The sequence below is a fragment of the Rattus norvegicus genome, chromosome 14, assembly GCF_021556685.1.
Source record: "Rattus norvegicus strain SHRSP/BbbUtx chromosome 14, alternate assembly SHRSP_T2T, whole genome shotgun sequence".
Lineage (NCBI taxonomy): Eukaryota > Metazoa > Chordata > Mammalia > Rodentia > Muridae > Rattus > Rattus norvegicus.
The window spans coordinates 6,917,568-6,940,736 of NC_141547.1; the positions used below are offsets into that span (position 1 = coordinate 6,917,568).

General features: G+C 44.5%; 1 protein-coding gene and 1 long non-coding RNA gene across 9 annotated transcripts in view; one reads left to right on the forward strand and one right to left on the reverse strand.

Annotated features, from left to right (window-relative positions):
- Positions 1–23,169, reverse strand: part of Arhgap24 (Rho GTPase activating protein 24) — a 629,479-nt gene that overhangs the window by 157,325 nt on the left and 448,985 nt on the right. The window contains exons 1-2 of one of the 6 annotated variants that reach the window (XM_087582834.1): positions 12,046–12,344; positions 11,286–11,371 (exon numbers count right to left, since the gene is read on the reverse strand). The gene's annotated coding sequence lies outside the window, so the exon portion shown is untranslated. 6 annotated transcript variants of the gene reach the window in all.
- On the forward strand, positions 10,954–16,818 carry LOC134481821 (uncharacterized). 3 transcript variants are annotated; one of them, XR_015637256.1, is made up of 6 exons: positions 10,954–11,443; positions 12,101–12,255; positions 12,518–12,623; positions 13,326–13,429; positions 13,524–13,829; positions 16,224–16,818. It is a non-coding gene; the product is annotated as an uncharacterized LOC134481821 (long non-coding RNA). The 3 variants fall into 3 exon arrangements; XR_015637258.1 differs by lacking the exon at positions 10,954–11,443 and adding an exon at positions 11,553–11,819 and having other exon boundaries at positions 12,101–12,230; XR_015637257.1 differs by lacking the exon at positions 10,954–11,443 and adding an exon at positions 11,788–11,819.

The following is a 23,169-nucleotide window of genomic DNA, read 5'->3' on the forward strand; positions in this document are numbered from 1 at the left end:
AAGAGGACGTTGGATCTCCTGGAAATGGAGTTACAGATGGTTGTGAGCCTCTTGCTATGGGTGCTGGGAATCAAAAACAGGGCTCTCCCCAGTCCCAGGGGCCAATATTTGATACCCATGCCTCCTAATAGAGGACTTAGAAGAGACTTTGGCTCTATGTCCATTTATTAGAGCCCTAGAATTTCTAACAACTTCTAGCACTGACGATATGGCCATCCTGAGAAAAACCCAAGGGACCCAGAATGTAGACTTTCAGTTCTCACCCACTAACTTGAGACAACTGGCCTCACATAGTATTTCATGGGGCCTCCTTCCCACGGCTCCTTATCTCTCTACTGTCACAAAAGCTAAGCCCACGGCAGGACATTCCCCCCAACACTGGATTCTCAGCGTGCTCTGTAAGCATGGCACTGCTTCCTTACAGCCTTTAGTGACAAGGAGCGCTTCCTGGCTCGAGGTTAAATCCTTGCTTTAGTGATTGGATGTTCTCATCTCTCCCATCCTGGTTGAGAAAGAGCAAAATCATATGTAACTCAGCCACACTGGACTTGGCTGTAAACAAAAAGTCGTGACGGGAGCGCCTGGAAGAGTACTTATTCCCTGTTCCCTAGGCTGACATATTTCTCAGTGGAGACAAGAGCGTATACTGTGGCCATGGAAAAATCTGGAAAACTGAAGGAGTGCTTGAAAATACCATTTACACTACATCAAACTGGAGCCCACTCAGGCAACGTAAATCTTTCCCATATGTGACGGCTGCTTGCTGCCCTGCTTCCAGTCCTAAAAGACACTCCAACAGCCAACACTCCTTTCAACTTCTAGCTGCAGCCCGATGCTGTGTTCATGCTGGCTATTGGAAAGACAGTTCTCTCATAAACTGGAGAGACATTTCGCTTCGGGAAGAACAACACAATAAAATTTTGCATCGCGGGCACAAACTGAAACCATTTTCATATCTCTGGCCGGGGTCTGAAACACAATAAAAATAAATGACCTTTAAAATTGCAGATACACTAAAACTAGAGAGGGCTGTGGCATAAATGATCTGAAATTCTGTCTCATATCCTAAAATTCTCAAGGTTTTGACCCAGGATATACTTACAAAAACCATTTTAATCCTCCCTGGACAAGTTAGGATATATGGATATATTCCTTACTGCCTCATAAGGAACAAGAGGTTCCAAAGAGGGGTAAGGTGGCCATTGGATTATCACACTTCCCAAGGGATTTGGTTGACTTACAGCAGGGTTTCTCTAGGGCAGCCTTTCTGCCACCTCCACCACCCGAAGCCTTTGCTAAAGTGTACACCCCAGAGCCCTTTCCAGATTAGCTGGACCAGACACTGTAGGAAAAGGCAGTGGAGTCTTTAAGTTATCTGGGTTGCTTCCAAATCTGCTTAACAACAGAGCTGAATACACAGGTTTATTGAGGGCAGTGGAAAAGGATATACAAGCCCAGGACGTCAGAAAACAAGCCAGAAATACAGGGGCTGAGCAAACAATCGTTCTTACTTGGATATTCAGGCTGGGCATGCACCAATATGGTGGCTTGAAGGATAACACATCCAGGAAGTAGAACTAGCATTCTCCAGGGAATTCTGATGTATGTCAGCACGGCTTGTCAGCGATGGCACTAGTTCACATGAGAATGTACCAGAATGGCTAGCACTCATTGCCCAGCCTGAAGTCCCTTTAGTTGGGAAGAAAACATACACCGTGCACTTCAGAGAAAACTGTAAGCTGTAGTTTTGACACTCCAATTTTCTAGAGTAATACAGGCAGGTAAAAGTAATGTGTCTAAGTTAAAATACGGACATGCTGAAGAATGGATGTTGGTTCTACAAGACCAAGTGTATGAAATACAGTGTTCTTATCCTTTTCTTTACCATAAGCAGAAACTCAATCTAGGGATTTCTTTTTTTTTTTCTTTCTTTTTTTTCCGGAGCTGGGGACTGAACCCAGGGCCTTGCGATTGCTAGGCAAGCGCTCTATCACTGAGCTAAATCCCCAACCCCTAGGGATTTCTTTCAACTGAGCACCATCTGGCATCAGGAAGATCCTGTGCTCTTTCTGCATCCTGGGGAGGGGAGGGTGTCATGATCTTCATCCCTGGAACACATGGAGATCTCTGGAATTCAGCCCGCAGACCCCAGATCTGGTATTTTTGGTGCTGAGGACTAAATTCCTGCTAGTTTATTCTGACTTCTGTCTCCCCCGGGGCTGCTCAGAGGGCGATGGGTGGTCTGGAAGAGTGCTCTGAAATATCTATTGAGATGTTCATCTCTGATAATTGCACCGTGAAAACAGTAAACCATGATTTGATGCGTGCATCCTCCATAACCCTGTACAGAAAGTGGTTCTCAGTTTCCCCTGGTGCTAGACCTAATAATCACTTTGGTCTGGGTTTCCAGTTTTGCCTCCCACTAATTTGACAGGCAGGAAGGAGGAGGACATGGGCTTTACTCAGTACCCCGCTCTCTCCCAACATTTGGTGGCTCTCGATCTCACCTTTGACTTTTCCCTGTGTCCCATATCAGACAACTCGTGTGTTCATGGGTTACAGTAAAATCCTCTCTTTCTGTGGCTATAATAAGTTAAACATTAAACACTAAGGCCTTGGTAGGCTGGCCTTTCGAAAGGCAGACGGTATTAAAAACAAAAATATCCCAAGCTCCAAGTTGTTACTTACAGAAATATCCAAAATTCTTTTCTGAATTATCCTCTTTACTGGAAGATAGTTATCATAAAAAGAATGAGATATGAGCAAAGCCAATGGAATGAGTTAGGCCATAAATTAGCACGTCAAACAGTTATGAGTCTGGGCAACAAATCCATTCCCATGTAATGGGACAACAGAAACTGTGACAGCTAGTAAGGTACCAGATGACATTTAATGAGACACTTAGACCATGGCTGCTTTAGTAAGAAATACGTATCAGCGAGAAACACGTATGTCCAACCAAGACGCTGAACCGCACTGTTACTTATTCTGTGTAAATGCATGTCAGACAGGCTACACATCCATCTCTAACAGCCACACTGGAGCAGTGTTGGGTCTCAATTTCTGAGATTTATTTTAGGTGCCATCCTAACCACTCGCCATGGAAGGCATAAGGCAGAGCTGCTGTCCTCTGAGGATTTACAGTCCAGATGAGCAAGGACGTGCACCAGCCAATAAACCATTCTGAAAATGAGGATCTCCGCTGAGAGCCAGGGGAGAGAAAGGGCAGGCAGGGTTGGGGAGAATGTGTCAGAGGATATAACAGTTGCTAGGAAGACAAGACCTAGGAGAGGTCCACTCTGGAAAAGCAAAACTAAACATGAATGAAACAAACAAAATAAAAAAGACAAAACAAACAAAACCACCCACACATGGTCACTCACATGGAGAGCCAAGGAAATGGAGACCCAAACCTTCACGTGAGAAAGAAGGTAGAGGCGGGGCAAACCTCTGCGGAGAGATGAGGGGCAGCATTAGCCAAGACGCATATCAGGGCTTTATCTTTAGCTCTCCCCCCACCCCATGTCTTTTGTGCATGTTTGCGTTTATAAAACTACGGGAATGGAGCGTCATGGTGTGGAACTTCTATAACATAATACCGCCATCGATGACTGGTACTATAGAATGTAAATAAAACAAATCCCCAGAACGATTTGCATTGCTTTGGAGAACTCTATGGTACATTGGGAGGCACACTTCGTGGCGAATCATAAACACTTCGTTATTGTGTTACACATACCTCTAATTCCCGTTTCAGACCCCACTTGGGTTTCAGATCAAGCACACACATGTTTGAAAGGTTTCCTGAACCAACAGCAGCTCTGTGCACTAGATTCTAACTCCTCCTGGCACTGGATCATGGATGGGGGAAGGAAAGAAATCTCTCTGTCTCTCTGTCTCTCTGTCTCTCTGTCTCTCTGTCTCTCTGTCTCTGTCTCTGTCTCTCTGTCTCTCTCTCTCTCTCTCTCTCTCTCTCTCTCTCTTTCTGTTGTACTGTTGTATGTTAGGACTATGAATTAATATTCCAAAAACTTTCTGGTATGAACAGAAATCAGAAAACCACTTCAAACTTTTGATGTGACGGCCGAGAACTCCGTTATACTAGTGTGGATAGTTTCAATTGGTTGGGATAAGGAAAGGCTTAGTTACTATGCCTTTAAGACCCCCTACCCAGCTTCCCTATCATAAGTATGCAGCTTGATATGCTAAGCAATGTACAAATTGATTAGTGAAGTAAAACGAGGAACAGAATTCTGATGCCCTGGAAGAGCCCAGTTCCTCTGAAAGAAACTGTAGTGCTCTCTAGGAGGAGGCACTAAGAAAGACATTAACAGTAGCCTCAGGAAAGCCAGACTGAGTGCAAGTCAGACTGAGTGCATATGTGTATGGTCATTCTATCTACCTAAAGTGAAAGGCATGCATCACTTCAGAAAAACTGAATTACCCCAAGATTCTAGGACAAAAGTATAATGAACATTTTAAGCTCTTCTGGTGACTTTTACTTTCAACTTAAGTCTGGTTATGGCACTCTATGGAGTCCTTTTAGACTGTGGTTTGCTTGTTTATTTGGTGATATAAGTGTGTGAGTGTGTGTGTGTGTGTAAGTGTGTGTGTGTGTGTGAGTGTGTGTGAGTGTGTGTGTGAGTGTGTGTGAGAGTGTGTGAGTGTGAATGTGTGTGTATGTATGTGTGTGTGTATCTGTGAAGTGTGTGTGTAGTGTAGTGTATGTGAGTGTGTGTGTGAGTGTGTGGTGCTAATGTGTGTGTGTGAGTATGTGTGTGAATGTGTGTATATGTATGTATGTATGTGTATCTGTGAGGTGTGTGTTTGTGTGCAAGCATGTGTGCATGTGTGTGTGCATGTGGTGTGTGTGTGTGGCCTATACCATAGTGTGTGACAGATAAAATGACAACCTGAGGGTGTCAGTTCTGTCCTTTTGTTCCATGGAAGATCACCAGGCCCAGCCACAACTACCTTTATCTACATAGGCATCTCACCTACACTTATTCTTAAATTCAAAACACTGGCAGTGGATAGTCTGCCAATGAGATGATGTCGTGTCCTACATACAGGTTAATCAGTGACTCTCCTTGCTTGTTTTATGATTTGTAGCCTGAGTCATGAACAAGAAAGTCAGAAAGGCACACACAAGCACTGAGCAAAGCAGTCTTGATTGGTATTTTATGATTGTTAAAATGAAGGACGATTTTACTTTTATTGCTACTCTCTTTACTTTTCCACTGTTTTCCATGAATGAGTGTTTGTCTGCAGGAATGCCATTGTGCCCCATGTGTGCCTTGTGCCCACGGAAGCCAGAAGAGAGTGTCATATCCCCTGGAAGTGGAGTAACAGATGGTTGTGAGCCACCTTGTAGAGTCTGGGAACAGAACTTGGGTCCTCAGAAAGAGCAGCAAGCGCTCTTAACGGAGAAGCCATTTCTCCAGGCAATGCTCCTTTTCTTGGAAAGAATGGCATGAGATTCCTTTTCTCAAAATGAATCCTCTCAATTTCGAATGCCTAAGTGAAGGGGAGATACACAGAGCACTGGAGCAGGCGCAGAGAGGAGTTGGAAATGCAGCGGCCTTCCCATCCGCTGATACTCATATGCTGAGGCACAGAATGACTGGGGGTCTCAAAACGCTGACTCATGTAAACCTTCCAACAAGAACTCAAACCCTGAGGTTCATCTCAGCAGTCTTTGTTCTTGATCATCTATTGAAAAGTTATTGAAGCCTTCGGTTATCTATCTGTCTGTCTGTCTGTCTGTCCATCCATCTATCTATCCATCCATCCATCCGTCTATCATCCATCCATCCACCCATCTATCCATCCATCCATCCATCTATCATCCATCCATCCATCCACCCATTTATCTATCTATCTATCTACCTACCTACCTACCTACCTACCTACCTACCTACCTACCTAGAAAAGCAAATAGGCCAAAATCTAACAAGGAATAAGAATTAAATGTCCTGCAAAGTGGCGAACCTGAGAATAAAGACAGAACTGTGTCAAGAACATAGTTTGTAACCTGTGATAACCAACTGACTCCCTTAATCCCAATGCTTGGAAGGCAGAGGCAGTCCAGATCTCTGAGTTCAAAGCCAGCCTGCCCTGCAGAGTGAGCTAGTTATAGGTTACAAGTGAACCACGTGTGAAAATAAAAAACAGCCTGGGGTGATGAGTGTCTGCTCTCTAGTGAGAGAGGAGACACACAGTGAGGGGTGGTTTAGTGAGGGAAGTTATGGAGAGGGTGGGCAGCAGAATCCTGGGACTTCAGAGGCCACATTAGTGAGGAAAGCACCCAAGACAGTGCACTGTGGCTGCCATCCTGTTTCCTGCAGAGCTAGGCATCCAGATACCAGGCAGGCACATGCTATGACATGACACCCATCATGACAACTCACATAAAGCTTAGGATGGATTTGCTGGGCAGATACCTAATCTGGCTTGGAACTAGAAGAAATTCTCAGAGGAAGAAACGGTGGAAGAAAATGAGGCAGATACAGATTTCAAACCAGGAACAGAGGAAGAAAACCACCCCTCACATCAAGAAGCAGGATTATGGCAAGGAGCCTGACCTAGGAGAACAGCATGAATGGAGAAGACAGAAGGTAGGGACAAAGACAAAACCCAGCTGAAACTGGTCACTTAGCCAGTCATCCTCCTCAGCTTTCTTCAGGTAATTTTGGCCTTGTGATAGAATCGAACACTGGACGTCAAAGCATGACAGCATAAGACAGAAGCAAGGAAGCCCAGGCAGAACGCAGACATTTTTCCTGGCACAGAGGAGAGAGTGTGTGGCTGAGTTGAGTGTTTGGTGTTTTAATGCCACAGAGGCCAGAACATCAGTTGTGCACCAAGGAGAAGCATTGTTGTGAGTACACGGGGGTTTAACTGTGAATCGAGTCTTAGTTCTGTCTTCAAAAACATTTTGTTTAAAAGTTCCATAAACACCAGCGGCTCAGGAAATGCCTCAGCAAATATTCATTAACAAAATGACAGTTATTTTGCAAAGTTCCCATAGCTTTAAATGTTTATCACTCCTTGTGTAAGAGCGACTTCTGGCATGGACTCCTGACCCCTTCCTTGGAGGAGAGAGCGAACCCTTCCTTCCCCTGGGGATTTTCAGGGAATAGAGGACATGGCTGACTTCTTACTCAGAGTGGAGGAAGTTGTGCCGTTTCTTCCTGTCCTGTGAATGTATCCATCAGATAGTTGGTCTCTGTGTGGGATGGAGATGGTAAGACAGGGCATAGAAGTAATGGACCTAAGTGAGTGTTCCCAGATGCTGGTTTTCTTGTTGTTGTTGTTTTGTTTTGTTTTGTTTTGTTTTTGACTTGTTCCACTATTTCTTCAACATAACCAAATCAGTGAAAATACTGTAATCCTGTGTGAAAGAACACACTGATCTATATTTTATTCCCAACAGAGCACGAAACAATATAGATTGTAGTATGTGTTCTGTTGTCTATAGACAGACAGACAGACAGGCATAGGACAGACCCATGCACAGCTCTTTCCTACTTTGTTGTCCTCCAAAGTGACACAAAGTTTCGCTTTGTAAAGTGCAATGATACAAAACAAAATGACACAAAGTCTCCCACAATGTCTACCACAAAGTAAACAGAACAAAGCAAAAATCCCCCAAAGCCAGGCAGCATATAGGTCCCCAGTCTATAATTCTGCTTGTAAATCCTTAATTACAGGTTTTGTGGTGCCTTTTCTTCATAGAAAGTTTAAAATTCCAAATTACTGTTGGCTAACGGCAGTTTTATGAGTTTATAGCAAAAAAGTAACGGAGTCTGGGCACTTTAGTGTGAATCACTTGAGAATCCCACGTAATGAAATGCACAGCGAAGCCCAGAGGTGTCTGATTTGTTGATACCTTTAAAGGCTTGAATTGCATATTTGCTCAACAGATGTTTCTTGCATAACCACAAAATGAACCATGATCTTTGACCGCATCACCTCTTAAATTATCCCCAAACCCTTATTTCTACCACACCAAGGCCAGTCTACAAGGATGCACTAAGGTTAACTTAAGCATTCTTTCTGAAGGGTTGTAACTCAATGCAGATTTTTATGAGAGCGCAACTGTGATTCCTTCCCTGTTTAACACCTTCAGAAACCCACAGCACTGGGTCTGACTGCTCCTTATGAGATACAAGTCTTGTTCCCTGAATTCTAGTTTGGGGGAAGATGGAGCCTAATGTTTCCGGAGAACTCTCCTACGTTTATGCTGGAAAGGACTGGGTAAGCTGTTATCCAGGAGAACAAAAATACTTCAGTTTATTTAGAGCGGCCTCTTTCCTTTCTGGTTTGAAAACTGGTCAGTCCAAATCAAATCCTTCCAGGTACATATTTATTCACAGTTGCTTTGGGTTTCTAGGATTCTTGCCTTGCAGTACCAAAGTCCCCATTATTGCCAAATGAATGTCGCTTTGTATGGCAATTTTTCTACGAAGGTATGAATGTGAAAAGTTAAATTTCAATGAAAATGAGCCCATGATAAGAAGTCCAGCTTCGGGTGTACGAAAGCCTATGTTTCAACTGGAACAACATTTTCTTACAAGAGAAGTCTTTCCATTGTCAAACACCCACCGTGAGGGAGCATACAAAGATAGATTCTGGGCAGTTCCAAACACATGCAGATCCAAAGTCACTGTTAGAACTAAGGAGCGTTCCCCAGTAATGGAATGGACACAGTTCTGAAGGAAGTATAATCAAGTAACTGGCCAAGGATTCAGCGTAACATTGAGTTAATAACTATCATGCATTCATAAAGTTTCTTTGCCAGTGGCTTGACTTATTTGTTTATTTGGGGATATGTTTGTGTGTATGTGTGTGTGCACATCTCTGTGTGTGTGTGTACATCTGTGTGTGTACACATCTGTGTGTGTGATTTGTGTATGTATGTGTGTATATGTATGTGTGTTTATGTGTGTATGTGCGTATATATGTGTGTATGTATGCATGTGTGTATGTGTATGTGCACATGTGTATGTATGTGCGTGTGTATAAAACTGGATTAATGAAAGTGGCTACTATTATTCTCAATATCACTGAGAAATCAGTGACTCAGTTTTGTTCTGGAACTTAACATGAAAATGTTGGAAGATAAGAAGACACATACTGATGTATACTCAACACGTATGGCTTGTAAAATTATTTTATGCCATTTTTCAGTTTAATAGAATTCACAAATAAGTTAGAATTCACTCAAGAAACTCAAAGCATCATCCACACAATTAGCTTGCATCACCTATTTCTTTCCCCCTGAACCAAACTATGGTCTCCACACAGAATAGCACACACTGGGGGCACTGTTTTGTCCTTAGGCTTCTCCACAAAGTGTCGCTATGCTTTTCCCAGCTAAACGTGCACGAGAACTCCACGCCTCTGACTGAGCCTGAGCAACACATGAGCTCAATTAATGTTAGGTCTGTCCCTGGGGCTTAATTACTCATGGATTTCTTGACACATACCTCCAGGAACTTTATAGGAAGGAAACCAAACGGTACTTTTTGTATCAGATTCGGGGATGTGTTATGTATTCCAGACCAGGCTCCATGGCAACCTCTACTACAAACCACAACTAAGAACTTGGGTGTGAGCCAAACGTCTCCCGAGCACCCAAAATAGATGTCACCGTGCCCGTGCCCTTTCCTCGGAACAGAAACGCACCACCTCTCACTCCGTCCATACTTCTATGTTTGCTTGCTCTGTTTTGTTCTCTTGGGTTGCATTAACCAATAACTAATTATTTTGAAAGGATGGTTGAAGTCGAAGGAAGCTGGTAGAGATGTGCAGCTGGATGGGGAATGAAGATAGAAAGAAAAATCGAATAACAGTAAAAAAGGAATTTAAAAGGTGTGGCGATCATGTGAACTTTGAAGAGAAATAAAATCTTCACACACAGTGTGAGCATCACATCACATAGAGCATCACACTGCACACAGCATCACCCTGCACACAGCATCACACTGCACACAGCATCACACTGCACACAGCATCACACTGCACACAGCATCACACTGCACACAGCATCACACTGCACACAGCATCACACTGCACACAGCATCACACTGCACACAGCATCACACTGCACACAGCATCACACTGCACACAGCATCACACTGCACACAGCATTACACTGCACACAGCATCACACTGCACAAAGTATCACTACATTACTGAAAAGTGTGGTCATGTGTGTACATGTATGCTCATTAGCATGTGAGTACATGCTAATGCTTAGTGATCTGGAAAACATAAAAACATAAGGTTTTTTTAGTTTCCTCCAGAGAGACACACAGAGGATTTCAGAGAGGGAAGTATCTACCAATGGCTGGGCCTTTCAGAAGCATATGGCAGTTTTGAAATTTCAATTCTCAGAAGCCCCCGTCTCCATTTCCTGTCTCTAGACTGCAGCAGATATTTGTAGTTGGCTGGCCAGGCCTCCCAGCCTCAGGGGTCACAGTAGCACTTCACATGACAGAGGCTCCCACCATCCTTTCTGAGATCCACTGAGTTCACACTTCCTATGTATGTGCGACCCTGAACTTCTGGTCCCTCTGCTGCCCCTGGCAGAGAGCCAGGAATACAGCCTTTCACCCCAACACCCAATTTCTGCAGCTTATGCAGGGATCATGCGTGGTAGGCAGGCACTCTAGCAACTGAGCGAAATTACTTCAAGTGAATTAACAGACTCGCTGGGATTTGTATAAAGAAATGGCAGCAAAGAGGAGGAAGAGTTAAAATTACCAGTTAATTAAAGATGCAAACTAGTGGTTAAACCCCTAATTTGTAAGTCTGCTTTTCAGATTAAACCTTCTAAGCTCCGAGCCTAAGTGAATGTCCGGACATGCCACCTCCCCCTCTCCTTCTGGGAGGGGCTCTGTATTGATTCTATAGTTGGCGTTGACGATGTCTTAGCCCCTCCCCCTCAGTTAAGGAAGTCGGCATATGCCACCTATCCAACACATACAAGGAAAGCCAAAGATCATCAGGCATGATCCCACTGGAAAAGGACAAGGCTGAGGAACACTTTTGGATACATTAGCAAAGATCGTTTGGCTCCAGAAAAACAAAACAATCCCGGCAGCTTCAACAATCAACATCCACAAAACAGTACATGGAAACTCAGACTGTTAGCAATGGCCATCCCCCCCCCCCAAGAAAGGAGATAAAGTCAAAGGAGAAATGAAGATCAAATGCTCACACAACACTTGTACCCGAAACAAACGGACCCTCAAGATTTCAATGAAGAAAAACAGTACCTTATAAGTAACTGGTCTGGTCTACACACAGCTGGTCCCAGAGTCGGCTCCTTTAACTGTCTACTGCCTTCGCTTTAAAGTTAATTCTGTTGGCAAGAAAGTACAGAGCTCGTCTGGAAAATATTGTTTGGACACAAACCATTCCTTTCAGAGCACTGGTAGCTATATTTAAGTTTTCTTATAGTCAGAGCTATAAACTCTTCCTGTAGCTGATTTTCTTCCTCCTCCTTCCCCCTCAGACTTAGTCAGTATCCTCCCATCCCATATATTGAAGAAAGAGACAGAGGAACGAAGGGGAGGGTGAGGGGGGGGAGACTTCTGTAAGGAAATATACCTTAAATAATGTAGTATTTGAGCATTTAAAAAAACAGGAGAGCACAAAGAGGATGAATGAACTGTAGCTCACCAGGACCCTGAAGCCCAGTGCTTTCTCGTTCTGCTAATAAGGAAAGAAAGGGAAGTCCCGAGAAAGAAGAAAAGTTTGGATTGAACGCTGCAGTCTGGCAGCTCCGTTGTCCGTAGCTCCACTAATAAGTAAGGTTTTAAAACTACCAGTTCAGCGATCGCACAGCTCTGGGCACCTGTGAAGAAATGATCTCATTTTCCTCTGCATCATTAGAGACCACGCCTTTAAAGGCATTGGCGTGAGAAGACAATTAGGATGTGAGAGCCTTCCGTCTCAGAGACAACATCTCCCTTAGCTTCTAAGCCCTCAATGCTGAAAGTCCCCCCCTCTCAATTTCTGCTCTCTTTTGTTTACCTAGAGAATTGTGTTTTTCCAAGGAAGTTTTATGATCTGTAAGTCTTCCCTACAGAGCCCACTCCAGGAAGGGATCCTCAAAGGAAGGGGTTAGATTTCATCTGCGATCCTTCTACCCAGCAGCGGCAGCAGCAGAGAGATAAAGTTCGTATAGCTCCAGAACTAGAAACGTCTCGACTCTTCGTGTAGGTTCTACGTGTGTTCGTGTCTGTAAGTGTGCGCAAGGTGGCTTGTGGAGGGCAGAGGGCAAAGTGGTGGCATTTCTCCGCTGTTTCGTTAGACGGCATCTGACTTTCTGGCATGAACCGGTGAATTCCAGAGATAAATTCATCTCTGCCTCCCTAATGCTGGGATTACAGGCTCGAAGCACAATGCCAGGCCTTTAAAAGCATGGCTTCTGGAGATGGGGAATACGCCCTCCTGTTTACAAAGCAAGGACCTTACTCATGGAGCTCTTGTCCCACCCCAACAGGCTGACTCTTCAACCTGCAGTTTGACCAGACATTTTTCACCATACACGCACATTTGTGTGATCATTTGTGATTCGGGTGTGCAGTACATGCCGTGTGTACACTGGGGTAAGCATAAACTCAGAAGCCGGACGTTGAGGTCTGGTGTTTTTCTTTATTGACCATCCACACTTTTGCTTGTCACTTTAAGTCCTTGTATCTCACTGAACTGGAAGCTCACTGATTGGCTAGGCTGTCTGACCAATGAGCTCTGTGGATTGGTATTTCTTTGCTCCCTGAAGTTCTGGGGTCACAGATAGGTGTTCAAGGGCCAGACTTCTATAAGGGCTCTAGGTGCTCAGATTTGAGCGTCCACGCTGGCGTGATAACAGGCCTCCAGCCTCACGTTTCTTCATGGTCATCATCCCTGTGACTTTGTATGTGGGATGCTGGGGTGCAGTCCCAGGATATCACACATGCTCAGCAAATACTCTCTGACTAAGCTACACCCCAGACCTGGTCTTTTGTTTTTTTGTTTTTTTTTTGTTTGTTTGTTTGTTTGTTTGTTTGTTTTTTTTTTTGTCGACACAGGGCTTTGCTGTGTAGACCAAAGTCATGGCAAGTCTCTTGACTCGGCTCCTGACTGCTGTAACATAAGGGGGTGACATCTTTCCCAGATCCATTAGTTTTGTTAAACGACACACAGATAATTAATGTAATGATTATATTAGGAGTCTTGCATGTAACATTTGCTAGTAATATACAAAGAAGCCATTTCCCTCAAATTCAAAGTGTAATATTCTTACAGTCATTTTACTCTCGCTACTCTAGCCGTTAAAATGTGTTGGATGAATATTTATTGGATATCGTGAAGCCACCACACCCTTTCCATGTAGAATAGAGAACCACTGACAGACAAGGTGCTTCTCTCAAACGTGAGTAATTTTCAGTTAAAACAAAAGGGTTTGTATGGATCAGGAGATCAATTTTCTATACCAATCTTTACATTCACATTTATATATACTACAGGTGAGGTCCCTTTACATGGTCATGCTGAGTTGCACAAAAGCCCAACAACCCCCAGCCTTTCTAAGATGAGCCAGAACACGAAAGGGGCCCCACTGAAATCAGCCTGGTCATCACTACTTTTCCACCTGATTTTGTCCCGAAACACAACAGCAACGTCTACCTGGCATCCTGAAATTCAAGCATGGTGGTGGTTCTTGTCTATACCCCCAGCACCGGGGAAGCAGAGGCAGGAGGATCATGAATTTGAAGATAATGGAACCATCTCAAGAAACTAACAAACAGAAAGAGAGACAAGTCAATGCTCAGGTAACTCAGGGGCCATCTTGAAATTGGTTCTCTCTCTCTCTCTCTCTCTCTCTCTCTCTCTCTCTCTCTTTCTCTCTCTCTCTCACACACACACACACACACACACACACACACACACACACACACACGGGACTTGTTCCCTGGGTCACTTTGCCCACACACTTAGAGCAGAGCAGACCCCTGCCCCTTCTTCCCGAGCATGGGGGTTGCCGGTCTATGCGAACAGCTTGGCAACCGCTACTCATTCCTAAACTCTGAAAGCCACTCTTTGGTTTTTATGATTCCCGTTTACTTTCAAGTCACCTGCTGTTGTGTTAGATTTCTGTGTCCACCATTGGACACAGAAAATGGTGTCTGTGTGAGCGATAATTATTAAAGCGTAAGGCTTCAGTGGTGATTACAATTTTAGGAACACATTTTTCAGGGAGAGAAATGAAGGGCTAGGCTAGCAATTCTCCATCCTTGAAAAAATAAGAACCATGAGATTTAAACCATGAGTCTTGAGAAAGAAATCTTGGAAAAATATGCAGTGGGGAGAATTCCATTCTCCTTTCATACTTCCCGATTATGTCTAATTAAATGCTACGCAGAGGTAAGTTCCAAAGACATTACCACATGATTTACAGGCCAAGGAAGGAGCGTTCGTTCAACACACAGAAGTGTGCAAGCATGTGTGTGCCCCTCCCCCCACACTAATATATACTAATTGCATTTACTGAGGATATTCCTTCTTTGGTCTGTCTTTCCCAAACTTTGTTGTCATGTTGATAGCTACCCTATGTCTGATGGAGGCAGTTGAAGGAGAGAGGAGTCAAACTTTGGGAGGGAAGTAGACCATGAGGTGACATTTAGACCTGGGTGGAGTGAGACCAAGTGGGTAAGGTGTTTCACACAGGAAAGGAAGGAACTGTGGAGGGAGGCTTGCACAGCAAGCCATTTAGAGCTGGAGTAAGCTGAGCCAGGGATGGTGTAATAGGAGATAACACCAAATCCAAGAGCCAATAGCTCTTCAAGCAGATTAAAGCAAGAAGGACTAATTTTTGGTGACCAGAAAAAGCAAGAAGAAATTGGCCTTCAAGTCTCTTTTCCACTTATCGCATGGGAAGGGAACACGGGCTGTCCATGTATAAATTCCACGCTCTCTGAAACAGCTCCACTGCTTTCGAAAACATTTTTGTGCCTCTATATTAGCTCTCTGAGTTACTCCGGACTATCCTGGAAGAGTTCCTGCTCTTTGAAGTCTAGACACATGGTGCTGACTCTGTCAGGGTCTGGCTGCAGAGGTGAGCCTTGGGGCAGGCTGTGTGCACACAGGGGGAGCAGTGTGAACTCATCGACTCTTTATCCCTCAGCCATTGGGTTTACGGGGACACTATAAGGAAGTGTGTGCTTTGGGCTGCAGAGCTCTCAGCTGATGCCAAAGATGTTGGCCTCAGAGCAACAGCTCCTAGGTCACACCGCTCTAGACTTGGGGAGATCTCGTCCATGGGGCTTCTCACATCTTAGGCATAGAACATCTCAAGCCTCTGCCTCCTCTGGTGAAGTCACACGAAGCTTTCTCTTTTCCTTCATGCCCTTCATCATCCATCCTATCACCTCAGAGGACTCACTGCCCCTCTGTAACTACCGGTGGTTTCTAATCTTTCCCTTCCCTGCTCCCTGGCCATCCACCTTCCTCTGCCTCAGTCCTTCCAGTGTTTCTGTCACTCTCTCATCTCACGCTGCCCACGGTGTCTCTGTTTCGTTCCTTCAGTGTTTCCAAGCCCGTCATGTATCCTCAATTATCAATGTGTCCTGTGCAATTTAGCATCTGAATTCTCAGCCTTCTGCTCCATTTCCCTTCCTCATGTTTCCCAGACCTTTACACAGGTCAGGATTCATCTTGTACATGACCTCCTCAGTGAGAAAATGGCTGCTGCAGCTAACATCCTCCTCCTATGTGGAAGCTCCTTTTCCTGTTTGTATAGCTTACCTTCTGTTTCATGGCGTTGCCACTCTCAGAAAGGATCTTTTGTGCTTTCTGAACACACTCCTTCATTTGGGGACTACTGCTTTTCAGAAATGAGTTCAGAACTGTGTTGGGATAGACAAGTAAGATCAGGACTGTTTTAAAAGCCACACTGCCAGTGTTGAGAACAGTGTAATGTAAATCAGACATTTGGAAAGTGTTCCTTTAGTTCGTTAGTAACATTACTTTCCTGGGATCCTGGGATCCTACTCTCCCAATAGCAGACACCCAAGTACATGAAGTCTGGGGTAATCCACTTCTACAAAAGACTCCCTGTACATCCTCTATGGCTGAGGAATCATGGGAGGCAAAAGCAGAGTCCCACGGGGCTCTAGAAAGTCACCCTCTCTCTAAACTCTACAAGCCTTCCCTAACCTCCTGTCCAGGTGGTTTCCATGTGCTGCTGTTACCTGGCGACGCTTCAGGAGCAAAAGCAAAGTCCTTGCCCTTGAGCCATCTGTGTTCTAAGCAAAGAGGGAGGAGATGGAGCAGTGAGCTCACCGGTCATTTAATCTCCCGTCTCAACTTGGATCCACACGGACTCCAAGCTTTCTGGTGAGCTGTAAATTACGTTTCCTTTCCAGTCTCCTGTCCCACAGCTTCCTAATTACCTCTTGTAGTGAGTCAGCTCCTCTGGGCCCTGGGTCTCGGGTTGGTTGTGGGATGATGTCACTGGTTCAGAGCACCTGGACCTAGTCCTGTGAGGAAGGTGCTTGTGGATGACTCTGTGCGGGAAAATTACTTTCCCCATGTGCCGAGCCTCTTCACAGAGGCCCCAGGGAGAGGAAGTGGCTTCCCTTACATCCGATGCTACTCAGGAAAATAACTTCATTTACTGTATAAAAGCATCGTGTGTCCTTTTAGTGTGATATTTACTGTGTATTACTATAAGTTTATAAATGGCATTCATTTGTTCAGTGACTCAAAATGCATTTATTGATTATCTACTTGAATAAATGCTTGAGTAGATTTTGAAGTTAATTTTTCTTTCATATTTCATAACTAATATTTTTCTCTGTTTAGATGACTGTGCACGTTCCTCCTTTCTTTCCTGGGATACACTGATCTCAAATTTAAGGAGCCTATAAAAGGTTCCCTGCGTGTGCCTATGTGTGTGCCTGTGTGTGTGTGAGGTGTATATGTATGTGAACATGTGTGTGCATGTGTGTGAGTGGTGTGTCGGTATGTTTGTGTGTGAGCATGTGTGTCTATGAGTGTATGTCTGCATCTAAGCATGCGAGTGTGCATGTATGCATGTGTGTGAGTGTGTATGAACATGTATGTGTGTGTGTGTACAGGTGTACATGCATGTCCATGAGTGTGGGGATGTGTGTGAGAGAGTGTGCATGTGTGAGTGTGTGCAAGTGTGTGGGCGTATACTTACATATACATGTGTGAGTGTGTGAGTATGTGTGTACATGTGTGTATGCATTTGTGTGAGTTTGTGAGTGCATGTATATGAGTGCTCGCATGTGTATGTGAGTATGTGTATATGCATATTTGAGTGTGTGCAAGTTTGTGAGTGTGTACAAGTGTGTGTGTACACACCTATACATGTGTGAGGGTGTATGTGTACGCATGTGTGTATACATTTATGTGAGTTCGTGAGTACATGTATGTGAGTGTGTACATGTGTATGTGAGTGAGTGTGTATGCATGCGTGAGTGTGAGTGTGTGTGCACTCAGAGTTCCTGCTATAACTTTAGAGATGAGAACAGTTTATAGACTGACAGGGAAAGAACCAGTGTTAAAGGGGACATGGACGTGGTAGGAAGCAAACAAGATAGGAAGCAGCCAGAGAAGGCTTCTGTGAGGGATGAATTGAAAGTGTGCTCTGAGTGTAGGAGAGGTTTAATATTCCAGGCAGGGTTGGGACACTCTCGGGTCACTATAAGTAGTTCCAGAAGCTGAAGTATGGCATAAATGATGCAGTAAAGCACACAACAGAGAAAATGGGCAAAAAACTTTTTTTTAACCTTACTGTATATTTATTTTACTATTTATTTATTTATTTGACAGAGGCTCATGTAGGCCAGGCTAGCCTCAAAGTAGCTCAGAGACACTTATGACTCTACCTGGCGAGGGCTGAGATTACAGATGTGCTGTGCTGGGATTAAGTCCAGGGTGCTGTGAATGCCAAGCACGAGCGTCAGCAACTCCCCGAATCCCAGCTACCCCCGGCCCCCAAAGTCAGCAGTGGTCTAATTCTGCTTTTAAGCCATTAGAGGATTTTCATCAGAGGCAATGATTTTTTAAATTATTTTTTGAATGGCAAATAATTCAGGAGGTGGAAATTTAAGAGGCAAGCTAGGACATCATCTCTGCTCCGAGTAGGAAACTTAGATAATCTGAAGCTAGGCAGGAGAGACAGAGTAACAGGTGAAAGTCTAGAAAGACAGTTTGAATGTCCCTCAGATAGAAAGGTGCTAGGAAGACAAACACATCCCAAAGCCCCTGTGATTCCTTACTGAATAATACTGAATGAGATGAAGGTGGTATTTAGTAAATCCTTATTACATAGGAGACATTTTTCACACGTTGTCTCAATGTGCAGAAAGGAAGACAGGCAAACAGCTGGAAAAGGGGGGAAAACAGACTCTGAACTTACATTCACCTGACTGTAATACATACGTGTCCCATACATACACACCATATACATAGAGATATAGATTCACATGTACACCATCACCACCACCACCACCACCACCACCACCACCACCACCACCACCACCACCACCACCACCACCACTACCACCACCACCACCACCACAACAACAACAACAACAACGGAGCAAAAAGAGGCTGTGAATTTGAAAAAGAACAAGAGGGAGTCAAGGGGAGGGGGAAACGATGCCATTATATCTTAGAAGGTGAAATGGTTTTTAAGAGGTCTTATTCTTGACATTCAACCGCCTGTCTCTCTGACATCAATTTTGAACATTTTCCTAAACTCAGACCGGTCGTTATTATTCCGAGTGTAACTTGCCGAAGCCCTACGGTCCCCCAGGCAGAGCTGATCAGGCGTCTACAGCGCGACCTTGTTCAGGCAGGGGCTCAATGCACAAACAACCGCACTTGCAGTTCCTGTGCCCCAACGCCGTGTTTATCTGCCCTGCAAAGCACTAATCCTTCCTTGCGTTCATCCTGGTAATCTAATTATCTTGTGAGCCCGGAGGCCTTCGCCACGCGCTCGAGTAGGAAGGGCAGCGATGGGAGCGGAGTGAACGTGGCCTGGGCAGGCAGCCTAGTTCAGTCAAGTCAGATACGGTTTTGAGTTGTATGGAGTTTGAAGGATAATTCCGTTTCGATGAATCGGGGATGGCAGAGGTAAAAATCTCAGACCTTGAAAATAGGAGGGGGCAGCTATGGCCGCACAGGAGAAAACACTGAATTTATTCTTAAAGGCGAATAGGCGCATTCCTCCTCCAGTTTTAAGCCCACCATGGGTGTGATAGGATATACTATACAGACCAACACTCAGGGAACATAAAAAGAGGGTCCGTTGTTGATTACAGTGGGATCCAAATAAAAGCCAAGGGCTGTGATGGGCGAGTCTCTATTTAGGAGGTCGACCAGAAAGCTGACCTTCAGCTGCCAGTAACAATAATGTGGATGTGGGCTTAGGATGTGGCTCAGTGGTAGAGTGCTTAACCACCCACCAGACATAAGAGCCTGAGTTCAATTCCTACCACTGTATCCTTCTCACCACCACCACTACCATCATCATCATCACCATCAACACCATCACCACCACCACCACCATCATTATCACCACCACCACCATCATCATCTTCATCATCATGAGGTCATAGGATTTAGAGTAATTGGCTTAAAAAGCAAGACAAGTTGCTCACAAGTCTTTAGCAAAGGCCACAGCAGCCAGAGCCAGTGCTTCATTATCTTATTGTCATAACGAACTCCATTTAAGAACGATGATGCTTCTTCCTTACATTAGAGTCCCAGATAATAGGTTGGGATTCATAGCTTTATCTGTCAACATGACCAGACCGAGCAAAACCCACATGGCTGCGACAGGTTATTTCTGGGAGTGCCTGTGACAAAATTTCAGCAAGTATTGGTCGTGTGGTGGCTGAGGATGAGCTATTTGTCTCCACTGCAGTGGGTACTGACCTTGCCCGCCCTCTCTGTGCTGGGACATTCATCTTCTGTTCTCACACACTACTGTTTCTAGCTCTCAGGCTCTGGACTCACACCAGGACATGTGCCAGCTTCCTGTTTCTAGGGCTTGAGGTTTGAGCTTGCACTTTGCAACCCTCTTCCCTGAGCTTCCAGTGTGTAGGCAGCGAGTCATGGGGACTCAGTTTCCAAACTTGGGTGGACCATTCTTTAAAATAAATGTCTTTAAATGGGTCTGTGGGTCTATGCACCTCCTACTGGTTCCTCTGAGGAACCCTAATACGAAGACTTAAAGTGTCTACTGCCTCATAAAATATTATATTTGAATAAATACTTGGGCTATAAGATATGAAGACCGTGATTGCAGATGGGGTCCCTCGAAGTATTTTATCTAACACAAGCACAGGCTTACCTTTCCCAATGTGTTACCCGCCAGAGAGTCAAAATTAAAAATCCACATTGATTGAAATGCCAGCACTGTTTTTTTTTTTTGTTACCCTCTGGATTCCAGTCTTAAGGCGAGAACAAGCTTCCCTCACCGGGCTGAACAAGGGGAGGATGGGCAAGCATGAAGTGTTTACTAGCCCTCCCAGCTAAAGAAAGCATGTCAGCCAAACTTAATTAGGTTTCACAGCCTTAGTTAAGTCAGCAGCTAGAAGCATGACCTTGGATAGAACACTGCACTTCACAGGGCTTAGTTCTGCTTGCATAAAATGCAGGGATTTAATAAGATTACTCTGAAGGTTCTCCCGGATGCGAAATCCGACGATTCTCCGAAATAATTACCTCCCACACGTTTTAAATTTGCTTGAGGTTCATTCGTACTTGGAGAGCACACTGGCTGTATCACAAAGAAATTAGAACCAGCCAGTTATTGACAGAACCGCTCTGACGGCAACAGTAAGGATGATTTTTGAGGCTCCCAGGACTATAAACATCAGTGAATAGGGAGGCATTTCATCTTTTTAGTGTAAAATATGTCTATTAGAAGTTCTTAGGGGACAAAACATCAGATATAAAACGCCAAACTTTATTGAGCTTGATAATTCTTTAGTATTAAGTTTATGTGAAATCCCCAAATGCGTCAAGGAGGCTTTGCTGAGTTCCTGCAGGAGAAAATATTTTCTGCAGCATGGTAAAGTCTCCTCCTCCTCAATTTTAATTTTTCATAATAAAGGACCGACTGTACATTTCCAAGGCTAATGCTAGAGAGGAACAAGGAGGCCCCTATGGAGGATTTCCATCTTTGATAAGTTCGCTGACAAGTCTGCACCAGCACGGCTCAGAGCGGTCAAAATAAGCTGCCCAGCACGGGGCCGTCCCTCAGCACACACAGCTGCTGGCAAGCTGCACGTTTGCCCAGTATTATTTTGGTTCCTCTTCACCAGAGAAGTAATATATAGACGTATATCACTATGTAACGTAAAAGCTGCTTCCTCTCTCGCCCTGCCAATGTTATCCTCAAAGATTAGCCTCTGTCAACAAAGTGGGGCCTGTCCACGTGTCTGTCATCTGTCTTCTTAATCTCCACCAATCTCATTCCAGGGTTGCCCACACTTAACACTCATAGGCATAACCAGAATTGGAGTCTTTTGGAAAAAAAAATTCTCTTCTTTAGCTCCCAAATTTTGGAAAATGGTTCAACTTACGACCTTTGAAGGTCAGCAAACATCCAGACAAGTTTTCTTTCAACACAATCACTCTGCTCTTTTAACCCATTGAACTCGATTATACAAATTATCAGGTGGCCAAGAAAAATAAGGGCTAGAGAAGGGTGACTCCTTAGGAAGACCAGCGGTCTCAACTAACCCAGACCCTTGAGATCTCTCACACACTGAGTCACCAACCAGAAGAATATACCCTAGCTGGTCTGAGGCCCCCTGACACATATACAGCAGAGGACTGGTGGTCTGGCCTCAGTGGGAGAAGATGTGCCTAACCCTTGAGAGACTTGAGGACCCAGGGAGTGGGGAGGTCTGGAGAGGGTGGGGACATCCTCTTGGAGATAGGGCAAAGGAAAAATGGGGTGAGGAACCACGGGAGGGTAGACCTAGAAGTGGGTAATGACTAGACTGTAAAAAAAAAAAGTAAGAAAATAGATAAATAAAATAAAAATCTTAAACATGAAAAAAAATATTTACTGATTTGAAAGACTGAACGGATCACAGGATGGGATCTATATGGGAGAGGCCACCAGCCACCAGCCACTACAAGTGAGTTACCTCCTCTTATATCAATTTTTAGAAATCAGATGTTCAAGAGTGACTTATTTGAACCTTTGAACCATCAAGTTTTATGCACACTTATGTCTGTTGAACAGGTGGAGTGTATTTTTCCCACAGATAAGTAGTAAAAGTCTGACTTGAAGATAACCCCCTCCTTTTTCACACACTAGACTCTACCAATCTAGTGTCCATTTCAATTGACAACGGTCATTTGTTATACGTGTAACATGCATGCGTACATGCATGCATATACATGTAACCATTACATAACCATTAGTGCCACAACCTTTGCTGAATTTGCAGCACAGGGGATTAATAGACGGTAACTTGCTTTATTTCAGCCTGACTCGTGGACTCTGCAGGGTTCTCTCCGTGTAGGCCAGTGATCGTAACTTCAGTTGCCTCGTCTTCCTGATTCTCATTTCCCTTTCGGCTTGTATGAAGGTCTGGAGTCTGCGTTCGCCTTCCTGGGTTAGGAAGCATGTATTTCTGCGGTTGCGCCTTCCTGGCCTGGAGCTCAAGGGTTTAAACTCACATTCCCTTTGTTCCTTCCTAATGAGCAGCTCTGGGTGCCTGCTGGGTGATTCAGATTTCTATCCTGTTCCCCCAGTGTTTATCAATGGGCCTTCTCTGTACCATGCTCATGTGTTGGCCCTCTCTACACCATGTTCCTTTGTCACCTTCTCTGTGCCACACTGGGCTCTCTATACCCATGTTCTCGTCTTTCTTCCTTTGCTTTCGCTGTCCCACATTTTGAGGGTGCATTTCTGGCTGCAGGATGTTTGCAAACTGCCAAGCTGGTTCACCTCTTCTTTACGCACAGTCCCCATGGCAGGGTCACTTACGCTGTCTGCTTTGCCTGGGCCGCTGAGGCTAAATGCTGATGACATCCTCTCACCTTAGGAGAACGCTGTTTAGGTTATTCAGAGCAAGGATAAGTCTTTCGGGGTTGGCACACTTCTTCGGCTCT